This window comes from Hordeum vulgare, chromosome 2H, assembly GCF_904849725.1.
Source record: "Hordeum vulgare subsp. vulgare chromosome 2H, MorexV3_pseudomolecules_assembly, whole genome shotgun sequence".
Lineage (NCBI taxonomy): Eukaryota > Viridiplantae > Streptophyta > Magnoliopsida > Poales > Poaceae > Hordeum > Hordeum vulgare.
Genome location: NC_058519.1, coordinates 419,738,744 through 419,760,205, shown reverse-complemented (window position 1 = coordinate 419,760,205; position 21,462 = coordinate 419,738,744).

The window sequence follows — 21,462 nt, the reverse complement described above, 5'->3', positions numbered from 1 at the left end:
AGTATGTGGATTTTTTTACAAGCTCTTATTTGACTCTTTCCGATGTTATGATAAATTGCAATTTCTTCAATGACTAAAGGCTATTGGTTGTTAATTCTCAGTAAGGTTCTTGATCCTTACTTTACTTTGTGAAGGAACTATCACTTTAGCATGAGAGATTATATGATGATATTGTTGTTCTGATTATGATCGTGATGCCTGCATGTCCATATCTTGTTTTGTTGACACCTCTATCTCTAAACATGTGGGCATATTTATTGATCTCGCTTTCTGCTTGAGGACAAGCGAAGTCTAAGCTTGGGGGAGTTGATACGTCCATTTTGCATCATGCTTTCATGTTGATATTTATTGCTTTATGGGCTGTTATTACACTTCACTGTACAATACTTATGCCTTTTCTCTCTTATTTTGCAAGGTTTACATGAAGAGGGAGAATGTCGGCAGCTGGAATTCTCGCCTGAAAAAGGAGCAAGTTTGAGATACCTATTCTGCGCAACTCCAAAAGCCGTTAAAATCAATGAGGATTTATTTTGGAATTTCTAAAAAATACTTGGCCGAAGAAGTACCAGAGGGGAGACAGCAGGAGGCCACAAGCCTGCTAGGCGCGGCCTACCCCCTGGCCGCGCCTAGGGGGCTTGTGGTCTCCCTGTTGGCCCTCTGGCCCCCCTCTTTTGCTATAAGCAGGGTTTAGTTCCAAAAAAATTCGAGAGGAGGCTTTCCGAAGGAATCACCGCCGCCATGAGGCGGAACTTGAGAAGAACCAATCTAGAGCTCCGGCAGGGTCGTCCTGCCAGGGAAACATCCCTCCCGGAGGGGGAAATCGTCGCATCGTCATCATCAACACTCCTATCATCGGAGGGGACTCATCACCATCAACATCTTCATCAGCACCATCTCATCTCCAAACCCTAGTTCATCTCTTGTAACCAATCTCCGTCTCGCGACTCCGATTGGTACTTGTAAGGTTGCTAGTACTGTTAATTACTCTTTGTTGTTGATGCTAGTTGGATTACTTGGTGGAAGATTATATGTTCAGATCCTTGATGCTATTCATTACCTCTCTGGTCATGAATATGATTATGCTTTGTGAGTAGTCACTTTTGTTCCTGAGGACATGGGATAAGTCATGCTATAAGTAGTCATGTGAATTTGTTATTCGTTCGATATTTTGATGTGTTGTATGTTGTTTTTCCTCTAGTGGTGTTATGTGAACGTCGACTACATAACACTTCACCATTATTTGGGCCTAGAGGAAGGCATTGGGAAGTAGTAAGTAGATGATGGGTTGCTAGAGTGACAGAAGCTTAAACCCTAGTTTATGCGTTGCTTCGTAAGGGGCTGATTTGGATCCACTAGTTTAATGCTATGGTTAGACTTTGTCTTAATTCTTCTTTCGTAGTTGCGGATGCTTGCGAGAGGGGTTAATCACAAGTGGGAAGTTTGTCCACGTAAGGGCAGCACCCAAGCACCGGTCCACCCACATATCAAACTATCAAAGTAGCGAACACGAATCTTATGAACATGATCAAAACTAGCTTGACAGAAATTCCCATGTGTCCTCGGGAGCGCTTTACCTCCTATAAGAGTTTGTCCAGGCTTGTCCCTTGCTATAAAAGGGATTGGGCCACTTTGCTGCACCGTTGTTACTATTGTTACTTGTTACTTGCTACGAATCATCTTATCACACAACTACTTGTTACCGATAATTTCAGTGCTTGCAGAGATTACCTTGCTGAAAACCGCTTGTCACATCCTTCTGCTCCTCGTTGGGTTTGACACTCTTACTTATCGAAAGGACTAAGATAGATCCCCTACACTTGTGGGTCATCAAGACTCTTTTCTGGCGCCGTTTCCGGGGAGTGAAGCACCTTTGGTAAGTGGAATTTGGTAAGGAAACATTTATATAGTGTGCTGAAATTTATTGTCACTTGTTACTATGGAAACTAATCCTTTGAGGAGCTCTTTCGTAGTATCTTCACCTCGAACGGAAGCACAAGGAGTTGCTCCTCAACCTGTTGCACCTACTGAAAATATTTTCTATGAATTTCTTCGGGTATGCTTGAGAAACTACTGGCTAATCCTTTTACAGGAGATGGAACATCACACACGGACTTGCATCTAATCTATGTAGATGAAGTTTGTGGTTTATTTATGCTTGCAGGTTTGCCCGATGATGAGGTCAAGAACAAGGCCTTTCGCTTATATTTGAGAGATAAAGCATTCACAAGGTACAGGCTATGTGATGATACTAGATCATGGAACTACAATCGATTGAAATTGGAATTTCATCAAAAGTTTTATCCTATGGATCTAGTACATTGTGATTGGAATTGTATTTATACTTTTTGGCCTCGTGACAGAGAAAGCATCGCTCAAGCTTGGGGGAGGCTTAAATCAATGTTATATGCATGCCCCAACCATGAGCTCTTGAGAGAAATTATCATTCAGAACTTCTATGCTCGACTTTTTCATGATGATCGCACCATCCTTGACACTTCTTGTATCGGTTCTTTTATGAAGAGAGATATTGACTTCAAATGGAATTTATTGGAAAGAATTAAACACAACTCTGAAGATTGGGAGTTTGATGAAGGTAAGGAGTCAGGTATGAATTTCAAGTTTGATTGCGTTAAATCCTTTGTTGAAACAAATACTTTTTGTGATTTTAGCGCTAAATATGGACTTGACTCTTAGATAGTAGCTTCATTGTGTGAATCATTTGCTGCTCATACTGATCTCCCTAAAGAGAAGTGGTTTAAATATCATCCTCCCTTAGAAGTCAATGTAGTTAAACCCAATCCAGTTGAAGAGAAAGTCATTGCCTATAATGATCCTATTTGTCCTAGTGCTTACATTGAGAGACCACCTTTCCATGTTAGAATAAAGGATCATTCTGAAGCTTCAGCTGTGATACGTAGAGGCTACATTAGAACACCTACACCCCCTGAGAAAATTAGAGTTGAACCTAGCATTGCTATTATCAAAGACCTCCTGTCCGACAATGTTGATGGCCATGATATTCACTTCTCTGAAGATGCTGCTAGAATTGCTAAACCTCATGCTAGAGACAAACATAGGCCTGTTGTTGGCACACCTGTTGTTTCTGTTAGGATAGGAGATCATTGTTATCATGGTTTATGTGACATGGGTGCTAGTTTTAGTGCAATACCTCAATCCTTATATGATGAAATTAAAGACGAGATTGCACCTGTTCAGATGGAACCTATTGATGTCACTATTCAGCTTGCCAATAAAGATACTATCTGCCCTTTGGGAATTGTTAGATATGTTGAAGTCTTGTGTGGTAAAACGAAGTATCCTGATGATTTCCTCGTTCTTGCTACCACACAAGATAGCTTTTGTCCCATCATATTTGGCAGACCTTTCCTCAATACTGTCAATGCTCATATTGACTGTGAGAAGCAAACTCTCACTATTGGCTTTGAAGGTGGGTCACATGAGTTCAATTTCTCCAAGTTTGGTAGACAACCTCATGAAAGAGAGTTGCCTAGTAAGGATGAAATTATTGCCCTAGCCTCTATTGTTTGTGCCTCCTACTAATCACTTAGAGCAATACTTGCTTGAGCATGAAAATGATATGCATATGGATGAAAGGGATGAGATAGATAGAGTTATCTTTGAACAATATCCTATCCTTAAGAATAATTTGCCTATTGAACTGCTTGGAGATCCACCCCCACCAAAGGGTAATCCTGCGTTCGAGCTTAAACAGTTGCCTGATACTCTTAAGTATGCTTATCTCGATGAAAAAGAGATATATCCTGTTATTATTAGTGCTAGCCTCTCAGAGCATGAAGAAAAGAAGTTACTAAAAACTCTGAGGAAGCACCGTGCTGCTATTGGATATACTCTTGATGATCTTAAGGGAATTAGTCCCACTCTATGCCAGCACAAGATTAAAACCGATCCTGATTCCAAACCAGTTGTTGATCATCAACGAAGATTAAATCCTAAGATGAAAGAGGTAGTAAGAAAAGAAATACTAAAGCTCCTGGAAGCAGGTATTATCTACCCTGTTGCTCATAGTGATTGGGAGTGTCCGGTGCATTGCGTCCCTAACAAGTGAGGCATTACCGTTGTCCCTAATGATAAAAATGAGTTGATCCCACAGAGGATTATTACTGGCTATGGGATGGTGATTGATTTTAGGAAATTGAATAAAGCCACTAGGAAAGATCATTACCCCTTGCCTTTTATCGACCAAATGCTAGAAAGACTGTCTAAACACACACACTTATGCTTTCTAGATGGTTATTCTGGTTTCTCCCAAATACCTGTTGCACAATCTGATCAAGAGAAAACTACTTTCACCTGCCCTTTCGGTACCTTTGTTTACAGACGTATGCCTTTTGGCTTATGTAATGCACCTTCCACCTTTCAAAGATGTATGATGGCTATATTCTGTGAATTTTGTGAAAAGATTGTTGAGGTTTTCATGGATGACTTCTCCGTTTACGGGTCTTCTTTTGATGATTGCCTCAGCAACCTTGATCGAGTTTTGCAGAGATGTAAAGACACCAACCTTGTCTTGAATTGGGAGAAGTGCCACTTTATGGTTAATGAAGGCATCATCTTAGGACATAAAATTTCTGAAAGAGGTATTGAAGTCGATAAGGTCAAGGTTGATGCGATCGAGAAAATGCCATGCCCCACAGATATCAAAGGTATAAGAAATTTCCTTGGTCATGCTGGTTCCTATAGAAGGTTCATTAAAGACTTCTCTAAGATTACTAGGCCTCTTACCAATCTCTTGCAAAAGGATATTCCTTTTGTTTTTGACGATGATTGTGAGGAAGCCTTCGAAATACTTAAGAAGGCCTTGATAACTGCACCTATTGTTCAACCACCTGATTGGAACTTACCTTTTGAAATCATGTGTGATGCTAGTGATTATGCTGTTGGTGTTGTTCTAGGACAAGGAGTTGATAAGAACTTGAATGTTATTCATTATGCTATTAAAACTCTAGATAGTGCCGAAAGAAACTATGCTACTACTGAAAAGGAATTTTTAGCAGTCGTGTTTGCATGTGAAAAGTTCAGATCTTACATAGTTGATTCCAAAGTCACTATTCACACTGATCACGCTGTTATTAAGTACCTCATGGAAAAGAAAGACGCTAAAGCTAGACTTATCAGATGGGTTCTCTTGCTACAAGAATTTGATTTGCATGTTGTCGATAGGAAGGGTGCTGAGAACCCAGTAGCAGATAACTTGTTTAGGTTGGAGAATGTTCTTGATGACCCACAACCTATTGATGATAGCTTTCCCGATGAGCAACTGCATGTCATCAATACTTCACGTAGTACACCGTGGTATGCTGATTATGCAAATTATATCGTTGCCAAATATATACCACCTAGTTTCACATACCAGCAAAAGAAGAAATTCTTCTTTGATTTGTGACATTACTTTTGGGATGATCCTCACCTTTATAAGGAAGGAGTAGATGGTGTTATTAGACGTTGTGTACCTGAACATGAACATGGACAGATCCTACAGAAGTGTCACTCCGAGGCTTACGGAGGACACCATGCGGGAGATAGAACTGCACACAAGGTATTGCAATCAGGTTTCTATTGGCCCACTCTCTTCAAGGATGCCCGTAAGTTTGTCCTGTCTTGTGACGAATGTTAAAGAATAGGTCATATCAGTAAACGTCAGGAAATGCCTATGAATTATTCACTTGTCATTGAACCATTTGATGTTTGGGGCTTTGATTATATGGGACCTTTTCCAAAATCCAACGGGTATACTCATATCCTAGTTGTTGTTGACTACGTTACTAAGTGGGTAGAAGCTATCCCAACTAGTAGTGATGATCACAACACTTCTATCAGGATGCTTAAATAAGTTATTTTCCCCAGATTTGGAGTCCCTAGATATCTAATGACTGATGGTGGTTCACACTTCATTCATGGTGCTTTCCGTAAAACGCTTGCTAAGTATGATGTCAACCATAGAATTGCATCTCCCTATCACCCTCAGTCCAGTGGTCAAGTAGAGCTAACTAATATAGAGATTAAACTAATTGTGCAAAAGACTGTTAATAGGTCTAGAAAGAATTGGTCTAAGAAGCTGGATGATGCACTTTCGGCTTATAGAACTGCTTATAAGAACCCCATGGGCATGTCTCCGTACAAAATGGTTTACGGTAAAGCGTGGCATGTACCTCTTGAGCTAGAGCATAAGGCTTATTGGGCAATCAAAGAGGTCAACTTTGATTTCAAACTTGCTGGTGAGAAGAGGTTATTTGATATTAGCTCGCTTGATGAATGGAGAGCTCGGGCATATGAAAATGCCAAGTTGTTCAAAGAAAGTTTTAAGAGGTGGCATGATAAAAGGATACAAAAACGTGAGTTCAATGTAGGTGATTTTGTCTTGCTATATAATTCTCGTTTAAGATTTTTTTGCAGGCAAGCTTCTCTCTAAATGGGAAGGTCCCTACATTGTTGAGGAAGTATATCGTTCTACTGCCATCAAGATCAACAACACAGAAGGTAATTTTCCGAGAGTGGTAAATGGGCAAAGAATCAAGCATTATATCTCACGTACTCCCATAAATGTTGAAAGCAATATTATCAATACCATAACTCCGAAGGAGTACATAAGGGATATTTATCAGCCTGTTTCAGACTCCGAAAATGAAGAGGTATGTGATTCGGTAAGTAAACAGTCTCCAAAACTTTTCGAGTAGGAATTTTTCTCCGTTTTGGAATTTTTAGAAAAATAGAGAAATTTGAAGTAGTCCGGAAAGCGCACGAGGAGGCGACAAGCCTGCCAGGCGCGGCCCACCCCCTGGTTGCGCCTGGGGGGCTTGTGACCACCTCGTGTGCCTCCCGGACTCCGTTTTCTTACGGAGTCCTCCTTCTGGTCGGAAAAAAATCATTATATATTCTCCCGAAAGGTCTGACCCTCGTATCACGCAATTTTCCTCTCTTTTCGGTTCGAGCCTGTTTTCCTGCAGATCTAGATCGCTATGACATCCCCAAAAGCTCCGAAGGACAAGATCTTCGAGAAGGTCATCAATCCCTACCTCGCGGGAGTGCTGCAACACCCTCAATCTATCGAGATGCGTGAGGGGTGCTGCACATCCGTGATGTTGAGGGGCCCAAGAAGACCGGAAGCATGGAGGTGAGGCTCAAAGCAATGGAGCAGGTAGTCTTCAAGTGCCAAGGGATGGTGGAGCGTGGACTCAACGCCAACCACATGATGATCATGGAGTTCACCAACAAGCACAAGATCGATGCCAATGACATCGGGAAGCACCTCTCGAGGCTCTATGACAGAATTGATCACCTCCAAGCCCAGATCTATGACCTGCAGAACCAAAACTGTGAGTATGAGTATAGATTTAAATCAATACGGTTAGCTACAGATTTGAGGATTTCGGAGACTCGGTCATCCTTCCATGATGGAGCACCTCTGCCTTGGAAGACGGAGGATCAAACCCAGGTTGCAACAACTCCACCACCATCACCTCTAAAGGAAGACAACTAAGAACGGGTATGGGCAATCCCCTTGGCTTGTGCCAAGCTTGGGGTAGTTGCCCCGGTATCGTATCACCATCACATCTTTTGCTTTTACCTTTTCTTAGTTCGTTACTTTTTTGTCTTATCTTTCTCTAGTAGATTAAAGTCCTTAGTGTTTTAGGCTTGAGTTTTTCTTGTGTCACCCCCGATGTATTCGAGTTCGTGAGTCATATAATAAAGAGTGTTTTAGTTAATTGCCTTGCCTCATGCCATGATCAAGAGAATGATAAAAGAACAAAAGCATGAAAGCTCATGTAATGACCTTATGGGAAGTGATGGCTTCACATATGAAAATAATGTTGATTGAAACTTGTTGAGGGTGGACAAACGTAGACCTTGGTCATTGTTGCAATTAATAGGAAGTGATAAAGAAGGAGAGGTTCACATATAAATATATCATCTTTCACACCATCTATGATTGTAAACACTCATTAAACTATTACATGCTTAGAAGTAGATGTTGGACAAGGAAGACAACATAATGAATTATGCTTGGTTGGTTCCGAACAATGATTATATGAGTAGAGATCCCTTAGCATGTGACGATTGCTTCCACCCCATATCAGCCAAAACTCCCACACCATGTAGAGATACTACTTGTGCATCCATAAACCTTCAACCTAGTTTTGCCATGAGAGTCCACCATACCTACGTATGGATTGAATAAGATCCCTCAAGTAAGTTGTCATCGGTGCAAGCAATAAAAATTGCTCCCTAATTATGTATGATCTATTAGTGTGTGGAAAATAAGCTTTGTACGAACCTGTGATGAGGAAGACATAAAAGCGACGAACTGCATAATAAAGTTCTTTATCACAGGGGGCAATATAAAGTGACGTTCCTTCACAGTAAGGGGTCGCACATCCAAACCTCAAAAGCGCATGACAACCTCTGCTTCCCTCTGCGAAGGGCCTATCTTGTATCTTTACTTCTTGCCCTTGAAAGAGTCATGGTGATTGATGTCAGCTGTGCTTCCCTGACAACAGCGCCAAGAATAGTCGTGTCGACGGCACCAGGAATCCTTCTGCTGCGCCTACGGCTTAAGGGACTTCCTAGGCAAATATGCAAAGGATTTCCCCCGTGGCCTTGGAGCCTTGCGTTGGTGTTCCCTCGAAGCGGAAAGGGTGATGTAGCACAACGGTGGTAAGTATTTCCCTCAGTTTGAGAACCAAGGTATCAATCCAGTGGAGGAGTATCACAAGATCCTGCACAAACACAAAGAACCTGCTCCCAACGCTATGAAGGGGTTGTCAATCCCTTATAGATTGTTTGCCGAGTGAGAACTGAAAGCAACAAAGTAACAAAGAAAAGTAAAAGCGGAGGTGTAAATGATGGATGTGAATAGACCCGGGGGCCGTAGTGTTTACTAGTGGCTTGTCTCATGAAAGCAAGTAGACGGTGGGTGAACAAATTACTGTCGAGCAATTGATAGAACCGCGCAAAGTCGTGACGATATCTATGGCAATGATTATATCTATAGGCATCACGTCCAAAACAAGTAGACCGATACTTTCTGCATCTACTACTATTACTCCACACGTTGACCGCTATACAGCATGCATCTAGTGTATTAAATCCGAAAGAACAGAGTAACGACTTAAGCAAGATGACATGATGTAGATGGACAATCTCATATCAACGACAGAGCCCATCTTGTTACCCTTGATGGCAACTACTTAATGTGTGCCTTGCTGCACCTAGTGTCACTGGGAAAGGTCACCACATGGTAGAACCCAAAACCAAGCACTTCTCCCATTGCAAGAATCATAGATCTAGTTGGCCAAACAAAACCCAAGACTCGGAGAGACTTACAAGGATATCAAATCATGCATATAAGAAATCAGCAAACAGTCAAATATATATCATAGATAATCTGATCACAAATCCACAATCCATCGGATCTCGACAAACACACCGCCAAAGAAGAATACATCGGATAGATCTCCATGAAGATCATGGAGAACTTTGTATTGAAGATCCAAGAGAGAGAAGAAGCCATCTAGCTACTAACTACGGACCCGTAGGTCTGAAGTGAACTACTCACGAGTCATTGGAGGGGCGATCATGATGATGAAGAAGCCCTCCAACTCTAAAGTCCCCTCCGGCAGGGTGCCGGGAAGGGTCTCCAGATGAGATCTCGCGGAAACGGAAGCTTGCGGCGGCACAAAAGTATTTTCGTGGCTCTCGTGATTTTTTGCTGTATTTTAGGGAATATATAGGCCAAAGATCTAGGTCAGGGGGCGGCCAAGGAGGCCACAAGCCCTGCCACCGCCGCCTCCCCCTGGTGGTGGAGTGGGGTCTTGTGGGCTCCCAGGAGCCCTCCTGGCTTGGCCCACAGGCCCCCTGATCTTCTTCCGTTGGGGAAAAAAATCATTTCGGGGGATTTTATTCCGTTTGGACTCTGTTCCAAAATCAGATCTGAAAAGAGCCAAAAACACAGAAAAACAGGAACTGGCACTTGGCACTGAATTAATAAGTTAGTCCCAAAAAAGATATAAAATGTACATAAAACATCCAAAGATGAAAAGATAACAGCGTGAAACCATCAAAAATTATAGATACGTTTGAGACGTATCAGTGATCTACACCAATTCCTCATTTCGCCTTTATCTTGGCTAACGTCATATGCTAGGGAAAGATCTATATTCATATGTCAACTTGGAAGTAAGTATTCATGAATTATTATTGTTGACATTACCCATGAGGTAAGTAGTTCGGAGGCAAAACTATAAGCCCGTATCTTTCTTTGTGTCCAACTGAAACTTTGATCTCATGAGTACCATGTGAGTTGTAGCAATTGTAGAATACGAAAGGATGATTGAGTATGTGGATTTGCTTTACAAGCTCTTATTTGACTCTTTCCGATGTTATGATAAATTGCAATTGCTTCAATGACTAAAGGCTATTGGTCGTTAATTCTCAGTAAGGTTCTTGATCCTTACTTTACTTTGTGAAGGAACTATCACTTTAGCATGAGAGATTATATGATGATATTGTTGTTCTGATTATGATCGTGATGCCTGCATGTCCATATCTTGTTTTGTCGACAAATCTATCTCTAAACATGTGGGCATATTTATTGATCTCGGTTTCCGCTTGAGGACAAGCGAAGTCTAAGATTGGGGGAGTTGATATTTATCGCTTTATGGGCTGTTATTACACTTCATGGTACAATACTTATGCCTTTTCTCTCTTATTTTGCAACGTTTACATGAAGAGGGAGAACGTCGGCAGCTGGAATTCTAGCCTGAAAAAGGAGCAAGTTTGGGATACCTATTCTGCGCAACTCCAAAAGCCGTGAAAATCAACGAGGATTTATTTTGGAATTTATAAAAAATACTTGGCCGAAGAAGTACCAGAGGGGAGCTAGCAAGAAGACACAAGCCTGCTAGGCGCGGCCTACCCCCTGGCCGCGCCTAGGGGGCTTGTGGTCTCCCGGTTGGCCCTCTGGCCCCTCTCTTTTGCTATAAGGAGGGTTTCGTTCCAAAAAAAGTTGACAAGAGGCTTTCCGAAGGAATTGCCGCCGCCATGAGGCGGAACTTGAGAAGAACCAATCTAGAGCTCCGACAGGGTCGTCCTACCGGGGAAACATCCCTCATGAAGGGGGAAATCGTCGCATCGTCATCACCAACACTCCTCTCATCGGAGGGGACTCATCACCATCAACATCTTCATCAGCACCATCTCATCTCCAAACCCTAGTTCATCACTTGTAACCAATCTCCGTCTCGCGACTGCGATTGGTACTTGTAAGGTTGCTAGTACTATTACTTACTCTTTGTAGTTGATGCTAGTTGGATTACTTGGTGGAGATTATATGTTCAGATCCTTGATGCTATTCATTACCTCCCTGGTCATGAATATGATTATGCTTTGTGAGTAGTCACTTTTGTTCCTGAGGACATGGGATAAGTCATGCTATAAGTAGTCATGTGAATTTGTTATTCGTTCGATATTTTGATGTGTTGTATGTTGTTTATCCTCTAGTGGTGTTATGTGAACGTCGACTACATAACACTTCACCATTATTTGGGCCTAGAGGAAGGCATTGGGAAGTAGTAAGTAGATGATGGGTTGCTAGAGTGACAGAAGCTTAAACCCTAGTTTATGCGTTGCTTCGTAAGGGGCTGATTTGGATCCACTAGTTTAATGCTATGGTTAGACTTTGTCTTAATTCTTATTTCGTAGTTGCGGATGCTTGCGAGTGGGGTTAATCACAAGTGGTATGTTTGTCCAAGTAAGGTCAGCACCCAAGCACCGGTCCACCCACATATCAAACTATCAAACTAGCGAACGCGAATCATATGAACATGATGAAAACTAGCTTGACAGAAATTCCCATGTGTCCTCGGGAGCACTTTACCTCCTATAAGATTTTGTCCAGGCTTGTCCCTTGCTTTAAAAGGGATTGGGCCACTTTGTTGCACCGTTGTTACTATTGTTACTTGTTACTTGCTACGAATCATCTTATCACACAACTACTTGTTACCGATAATTTCAGTGCTTGCAGAGATTACCTTGTTGAAAACCACTTGTCAGATCCTTCTGCTCCTCGTTGGGTTCGACACTATTACTTATCGAAAGGGCTACGATAGATCCCCTACACTTGTGGGTCATCAGGAGACTATTGGAAATATGCCCTAGAGGCAATAATAAATAAACAACATACTGTCCCTAGTGACCCTCTAAGGACTAGCTCGTTGATAAAAGATTGTCAAGATTTCCTGACCATAGACATGAGTTGTCTTTTGATAAAGGGATCACATCATTAGGAGAATGATGTGATGGACAAGACCCAAACTATGAACGTAGGATGTGATCATGTTAGTTTATTGCTATTGTTTTCTGCATGTCAAGTATCTGTTTCTATGACCATGAGATCATGCAACTCCCGGAGACCGGAGGAATACCTTGTGTGTATAAAACGTCACAATGTAACTGGGTGACTATAAAGGTTCTCTACAGGTATCTCCGAAGGTGTTTGTTTGGTTGGCGTGAATCAAGACTGGGATTTGTCACTCCGTATGACGGAGAGGTATCTTAGGGCCCACTCGGTAATACAATATCACAACAAGCCTTCCAAGCAATGTGACTAAGGAGTTAGTCATGGGATCTTTTATTATGGAACGAGTAAAGAGACATTCCAGTAACGAGATTGAACTAGGTATGGAGATACCGACGATCGAATCTCGCGCAAGTAACATATAGATGGACAAAGGAAACGGTATACGAGATTAATTGAATCTGGTTCAACTGATAAAGATCTTTGTAGAATATGTGGGAACGAATATGGGCTTTGATACGTCCATTTTGCATCATGCTTTCATGTTGATATTTATCGCTTTATGGGCTGTTATTACACTTCACGGTAAAATACTTATGTCTTTTCTCTCTTATTTTACAAGGTTTACATGAAGAGGGAGTATGCCGGCAGCTGGAATTCTGGTCTGAGCAAGAAGCAAGTTTGAGATACCTATTCTACGCAACTTCAAAAGCCGTGAAAATCAACGAGGAATTATTTTGGAATTTATAAAAAATACTGGGCGGAAGAAGTACCAGAGGGGAGCCACCAGGAGGCCACAAGCCTGCTAGGCGCGGCCTACCCCCGGTCGCGCCTAGGGGGCTTGTGGGCTCCCTCTTGTCCCTCTGGCTCCCATCTTTTTCTATAAGGAGGGTTTCGTTCCAGAAGAAAATCAAGAGGAGGCTTTTCAGAGGAATCGCCGCCGCCATCAGGCGGAACTTGAGCAGAACTAATCTAGAGCTCCGGCAGGGCAATCCTGCCGGGGAAACTTCCCTCCCGGAGGGGGAAATCGTCGCCATCGTCATCACCAACACTCCTCTCATAGAAGGGGACTCATCACCATCAACATCTTCATCAGCACCATCTCATCTCCAAACCCTAGTTCATCTCTTGTAACCAATCTCCGTCTCGCGACTGCGATTGGTACTTGTAAGGTTGCTAGTAGTGTTAATTACTCTTTGTAGTTGATGCTAGTTGGATTACTCGGTGGAAGATTATATGTTCAGATCCTTGATGCTATTCAATACCTCTCTAGTCATGAACATAATTATGCTTTGTGAGTAGTCACTTTTGTTCCTGAGGACATGGGATAAGTCTTGCTATAAGTAGTCATGTGAATTTGGTATTCGTTCGATATTTTGATGCGTTGTATGTTGTTTTTCCTCTAGTGGTGTTATGTGAACGTCGACTACATAACACTTCACCATTATTTGGGCCTAGAGGAAGGCATTGGGAAGTAATAAGTAGATGATGGGTTGCTAGAGTGACAGAAGCTTAAACCCTAGTTTATGCGTTGCTTCGTAAAGGGCTGATTTGGATCCACTAGTTTAATGCTCTGGTTAGACTTTGTCTTAATTCTTTTTTCGTAGTTGCGGATGCTTGCGAGAGGGGTTAATAATAAGTGGGAAGTTTGTCCAAGTAAGGGCATCACCAAAGCACCGGTCCACCCACATATCAAACTATCAAAGTAGCGAACGCGAATCCTATGAACATGATGAAAACTAACTTGACAGAAATTCCCATGTGTCCTCGGGAGCACTTTACCTCCTATAAGAGTTTGCACAGGCTTATCCCTTGCTACAAAAGGGATTGGTACACTTTGCTGCACCTATGTTACTATTTTTACTTGGTACTTGCTAAGAATCATATTATCACACAACTATCTGTTACCGATAATTTCAGTGCTTGAAGAGAATACCTTGCTGAAAACCACTTATCAGATCCTTCTGCTCCTCGTTGGGTTCGACACTCTTACTTATCAAAAGGACTATGATAGATCCCCTACACTTGTGGGTCATCAGGCTTCCAGTTCCCGATATTGGTTATTGACCGTAGAGGTGTCTCAGTCATGCGTGCATAGTTCTCGAACCCGTAGGGTCTGCACACTTAACGTTCAGTGACGCTAGAGTAGTATTGGGATTTGAATGTTGGTGACTGAATGTTGTTCGGAGTGCCGGATGAGATCCCGGACATGACGAGGAGCTCCGGAATGGTCCGGAGGTAAAGATTTATATATGGGAAGTCCTATTTTGGCTAGCGGAAAAGTTTCGAGTTTTATCGGTATTGTACCGGGAAGCTTCTCGAAGGTTTCGGAAGGTTCCAGAGGGTTCTGGAAGAGCCTGAAAGGGTCCCTACAGCCCCTAGGACGTGCATGGGCTGTAAGGTGGCGTCCAAGCCTTGTTGGGCCTGCCCCAAGGGCCCATGCGGTTTGGAGGGAAGAGTCCCTAAAGGGGAAGGCACCTCCTAGGTGCCTTGGGGAGGGAGGAAACCTCCCTAGGCCCATGCCCCCTCCTTGGAAGAGGAGCTAGGGCTGCGACCCAGCCCTCCCTCTTGCCTCCTATATATAGTGGGGAGAGGAAGGGGCTGAGCACACCAATTCCCATAACTCTGTTTTCTCCTTAGATCGGTTCCGGCAACGCTTGGCGAAGCCCTGCTCCACCATCATTTCCACGATGCCGTCGTGCTGGTTGAGATCCCATCTACTTAGCATGTTGTTTACTATAGTTCTGATAGGTATTTGGCTGGCTTTTGTCTCTCTAAATATTGCCTTGTTTTATAGGCGCGAGGAAGGAGTTTGGTCGTGAGGCCATAGAGAAAACTGGTGCTGCTGAAGCCGTGGTGGAGCCCTCGATCACTAGCCTTAGGCACTATTTCATCCAGGAGCCGAGGAAGGAGCCTCCGATGCAACCCGCAACCATGCTAGATGGCCCTGTGGGGCTTATGAAGGAGATAGCAGAGGCCAGTGCGTCGGCGCCTCCTGTGTTGGAGGATCTAGTGGGTGCACTTGGTAGTGTCGAGTGAGCTTTGGAGCAGTTTTTCTCCATTTTCGGAGCACGATGGGGGGGGCTAGCCAGGTGCAACTGTTGGGTGAGAAACCTTTTATATTGTTCGAATTTGTTGGTGCTTGGAGTATTTGTATTAGCCCGTGAAAGAGCATGGTGCCCCAAGTTTTGTTATGGTTTGTCCATATGTATTGCTTGAAGACATTCGTTGGTTTCAAGTCTATAAGAAAGGGATTATCTGTGACCAAGGTGCTATTTCAGGAATTATCCGAAGCTTGGCCATGTGAGATTTGAGCCTATTGCAAGCATGTCTTGAAAAAGAAGATTGTGTGAACATTCATGTTTACCTTCAAGACATCATATTTATGAATAGAGGAGTTAAGATACAAGATTGATCAAGAATAAGGCAACGAGTGATTCTAGTTGATCAACACACAAAGTATAGAAGTTGTACCAAGTAGGATCAAGTGATTTTATGGTATGGTAATCATTTTCCATTATGTTTTGTGAGTTTTCCATGTGGGGTTAGGTATCTTTTCATGGCCTTGCACTGAAAAGAAGATCTCTTACAAGCCATCGAGAATGACATCAAGTGGTGATCATTATCACGGTTGAGGGTGCAATTTCAAGTGAAGCATCACGAAGAGATCACAGGATTGAAGCTTTTCGTCCATTATGGTGATTATGGACATGTGAATATGTGCCGAAGAGAGGCTCACCCATCATGGAGTATGGGCGAGCATTCTATTAGTCTTCATCGAACCAACATAATTAAAAATGATTATCCATCTTGAGGAGGACAAGATCGTCATCATCGAGCTCAAGTGCATTATGCGCAAGCAAAGGTTTATCCTTGATAGGTTTTCTATTTTACGGATATCATGATGTTATTTGGGATACCGGGTTATAGGATCGATTGTCGTATTATCAAGGGGGGCTCTCGAGTGAGTAGCTTGATCGTATCGTTCGTTTAAGATCTCAAGCCATTGCATTCTTGGCATCATCATATTTCTTGGTTCTTGTTTTGCTTTTCGCAATGTGAATTTTGGAGCTTGCGGTCTTCAACTTGATAATCTCAAGTTCATCCGGAACGGATGTCGTATACGTCATCTTTGCATTTTTGCTGTTGTATATTTTGTCAGATCATATTTGGGATGGTCATCTTCCTTATCCTATTGGAATTTATTCTCCATTTCTTCTTATTATTATAACGAGTCATTGTTGGATGGTACTCATTGTCGTCTATTCAACAAGCTTGAGTTAGCTTATTTTGGAGTCCGTTTGTAGATGTTATAGTGGTTTTGGTATTAAAGATTTCTTCTGTTTTGCTTGGGAACTAGTACTGCTTTAAGCGGTAGTAGAGCGGTTTTTAGAGCATATTTCTCTATATGTGGTTTTGGTAATTGATTACAATTCATATGGACTAATGGTTGCCTTAAGTTATATTCGAAGGATTTGTCCATAGGCACTTCTTGAAGTCCATCTGTTGGTTTCAAGGAGTTTATATGATGACCAAGGTGGTATTCAAGGAATTATCCAAAGATTGCTCATAATGACACAAGCTTGATCAAGACTAAGTCAAAGAGTAAATCAAGTTGATCAACACACAATGTGTACAATATGTACCGAGAGGGATCAAGTGATCCCATGGTATGGTAAGAATTGTCCATTACGCATGTGTGTACTTACCCATGGCCTTCGTGAGATTTCTATGTGAGGTTAGGTGTGTTTTCATGGGCTTGCATCAAGAGCTAAAACCATTTTCATCCTTGCATCATATTTCTTGGTTCTTGTTTGGTGTTTCTCTTTGTGAGTATTAGAGCTTATGGTCATCTTTATGACAAGCTCGAGTTCATCGAAAACGGAGTACATGTGCATCTTCTATGATGTTTTCGATGTTGGAGTTTTTGCCGGTTCTTCATTCATAGAGGTTTCACATCTCTATATCATTGGCATTTCCATAACTGCATGTTCTTAAGATAGCTCTTGTTGTCGTGAATCCAACAAGCTTGAGTTTGCTCAATTCGGAGCTCGTATGCGAAAGTTAAGGCAGTTTTAGTAATGGAGTTGTCCTCTTGATTCTTGGTAATCGGAAGCACCGCCGGGAGTAGGGCGGTACTACCGCTTGGGAAGAAGTACCGCTGGAGTTGAGGATACTGCCGCTACCTACTTCTGGTCTCATTTCCGCTTATGTTTCAAGTTTTTCGGTTCCAATTATTTTTGGAGCGGAAGTACCACGCTGAGCAGCACTTCCGCTCTACCTCCCCTATTTCCCGAGTGGCGGTAGTACCACTAGTTGGTGCGGTACTACTGCTCCAGTGGAACTTCCGCTCCTCCCTGCCGCTTGTGTGTTGGCTGCCCGACCTGTACTTCCATGCAATCGGAAGTACCGCTCCCCCGAGCGGTACTACCGCTCCTGCATGACTTATGGGAAGAAAAAGGTTAGGTTTTCTACCACTATATAAAGGGGTCTTCTTCCCTAATGGCCTCTAATGGTTGAGCTCGTATTTCCCCCATTGTTTACCTTCTTTGAGCTTGCTAACTCTCAACCCATCCAATGATTCTTACTAGTTCTTGAGGGAAAAGAGAGAGGAGATCTAGATCCACATTTCCACCAATAACTTTCTCCTCTATGTGAGGGGAACCCCTTGGATCTTGATCTTGGAATTATTCGTGAGCTCCTTGTTCTTCCTCTCATATTCCTCCATAGCTTTTGTTGTTGTGGAGGGATTTGAGTGTGAGGGACTTGACCACTTCGTGTGTTCTTTCCACTGCATTAGTTGCATCGGGTTGAGTTCTCCACGGTGATACGTGGAAGTGAAAAGTTGAGAAGCTTATTACCCTTGGGTGCTTGGTACCCTAGAGATTGCTCTTTGTGGATGCTTTGGCGTCCTAGAAGCTTGGTGGAGTCTCGGAACTCAATCATTGTGGTGTAAAGCTCCACGCAAGTGTTAGGATCTCTAAATAGGCTGTGGAGATTGCCCCGAGCATTTGAGGTTACCTCGAAGCCATATTTCATTATGGTGAAGCTTCGTGGTGTTGTTAGGAGCCTCCAATTTAGTTATGGAGATTGCCCCAACCTTGATTGTACGGGTTCGGTGACCGTCCACAAGGGTCGCTTAGTGGAATGAGCATCTTGCATAATGGGCGTGAGGAGATTAGGGTGGCCCTAGTGGCTTCTTGGGGAGCATTGTTCCTCCACAACTCTCCAAACAGAGATTAGCATCTGCAAGGGTGTGAACTTTGGGATACATCGTCGTCTATGCGTGCCTCGGTTATCTCTTACCTGAGCCCTTTACTTATGCACTTTACTTTGTGATAGCCATATTGTTTCTTGTTATATATCTTTCTCTCACTTAGTTGCTTATCTTGCTTAGCATAAGTTGTTGGCGCAGATAGGTGATAATAGTTGTTTTAGGTTTTGTGCTTGACAAATTAAATGTCAGTTTTATTCCACGTTTGTTCAAGCCTAAACCGTAATTATTTTAAAATGCCTATTCACCCCCCTCTAGGTGACATCCACGTCCTTTCAGCGGTAGTAATGCTCCCCCGAGTGGCAGTGATGCATGCACGGTACTTCCGCTTCCTTCTACCACAACCATTTTCGCTTATGTTTGTGCTTCTGTTGCCCAATCTACTTTGAGTGGTAGTAGAGCGGTAGTATTGCTCTAAGTGGTAGTACTGCTCCCGCGTGGGGTAGTACTGCTCCCCTGAGCGGTAGTACTACTATGGTAGAACTACCATTCATGTTTTTCTGTCTTGTTGGGATGTTTTGAATACACTAAGCGGTAGTACAATTCCCCCAAGCGGTAGTACCTCTTGTGCATGACCAGTGGGCATAACAGTTGGATTGGGGGGACTATTGATACGTCCCAAATGTATCTATAATTTCTTCTTGTTTCATGATCTTTTGGGTGACATTGTTATATGTTTTGCTACACTTTTATATAAATTTACACATATTTGGACTATCCTACCAACTCAGTGCATCTAGTGCCAGTTTCTGTTTGTTGATGTCTTTTTCGCAGGGGCTTTTACCCAATTTTCCGAAGCCCGAAAAAATCTAGAAAAATATATAAAAATGAGTGAAACAGAAGCTTCGAGATCACCGAAGGAGGGCTAGAGGGGGGCCAGGGGCCACCCAGGCGGCCTGCTGGCGCGGCCAGGCGCCAGGCCATGCCACGAGGTCGCCTGGGTGGGCCCCACCTCCTCTGGTGCCCTCCTTTGGCCTATATTTAGCGTTCCATGAGGAAACCCTCACAGACTTTCTGGAATCACGAATTTCTCCATCGTTCCACCGCTGCAGCGCTTTCGAGATCGGGAGCTGATACGTCGCCAACCTATCTATAATTTTTGATGGTTCCATGCTATTATCTTGTCAAAGTTTAGATGTTTTGTATGCCTCTTATATCTTTTTTGGGACTAACTTATTAACTCAGTGCCAAGTGCCAGTTCCTGTTTTTTCCGTGTTTTTGACCCTTTTCAGAGGAGGATTTTAAACGGTGTCCAAACGGAATAAAACTTCCGAAAAGATTTTTTCCGGAACAGAAGATACGCACGAGACTTGAGAACCAAGGCAGGGGCCACCAGGGGACCCCACAAGCCCCCTAGGCGCGGCCGGGGGGCGCGCCTAGCAGGCTTGTGGGCCCCCTGTGGCTCATCTGCCCTACCTCTTTCGCCTATAAATTAAAAAAAATCCAAAACTGCGAGAGAGATACACAAAAATACTTTTCCGCCGCAAGTGGAGTAATAGTAGTAGATGCAGAATGTATCGGTCTACTTGTCTCGGACGTGATGCCTATATGTATGATCATTGCCTTAGATATCGTCATGACTTTGCACGGTTCTATCAATTGCTCGACAGTAATTTGTTCACCCACCGTATTATTTGCTATTTTGAGAGCAGCCCCTAGTGAACACTATGGCCCCCGGGTCTACTTCACACCATATTTTCAGCCTTACACTTTTACTTCGTTGCACTTTCCACCTTCAGATCTCACTTTGCAATCAATCTTGAAGGGATTGACAACCCCTTTATAGCGTTGGGTGCAAGCTCTTTTGTGTTTGCGCAGGTACTCTGGACTTGGCGTGATTCTCCTACTATATTGATACCTTGGTTCTCAAACTGAGGGAAATACTTACTGCTCCTGTGCTGCATCACCCTTTCCTCTTCAAGGGAAAACCAACACAAGCTCAAGAGGCAACAGAAGGATTTCTGGCGCCGTTGCCGGGGAGGATCAAGTCAAGAACTCATCCAAGTAAGTGTCACAAACTCATCTCTTGGATTTAGTTTTTTTTTCCTCTCATTTTCCTCTCCCCCACTTCTGAAAAACAAAAATTTACAAAAATATTTGCCTTTTTCGTTCGCCCTTTTCTCTCGCTTGCTTTTTGTTCGCTTTTGTGCTTGTTTGCTTGCTGAAGTCACCATGACTGAAAACACCAAACTTTGTGACTTCTCGAATACTAATAATAATGATTTTATTAGTACTCCGATTGCTCCCGCCACTAGTGCGGAATCATACGAAATCACTGCTGCTTTGCTGAATCTTGTTATGAAAGAGCAATCCTCCGGCCTTCCTAGTGAAGATGTCGCATCCCATCTTAATACCTTCATTGAGCTTTGCGATATGCAAAAGAAAAAATATGTGGATAATGATGTGATTAAATTGAAGCTTTTTCCGTTCTCGTTGCGAGATCGAGCAAAAACTTGGTTTTCGTCTTTGCCCAAAAATAGTATTTATTCTTGGAACAAGTGCAAAGATGCTTATATATCCAAGTATTTTCCGCCGGCTAAGATTATCTCTCTCCGTAATGATATCATGAATTTTAAGAAACTTGATCATGAACATGTTGCACAATCCTGGGAGAGAATGAAATTGATGATTAGAAATTGTCCCGCTCATGGCTTGAGTCTTTGGATGATTATACAAATCTTCTATGCTGGCTTGAATTTCGCTTCTAGAAATATCTTGGACTCCGCCTCAGGTGGAACGTTCATGGAAATCACGTTAGGAGAAGCCACAAAACTCCTAGACAATATCATGACGAACTACTCTCAGTGGCACACTGAAAGGTCACCTACTAGTAAGAAGGTACATGCTATAGAAG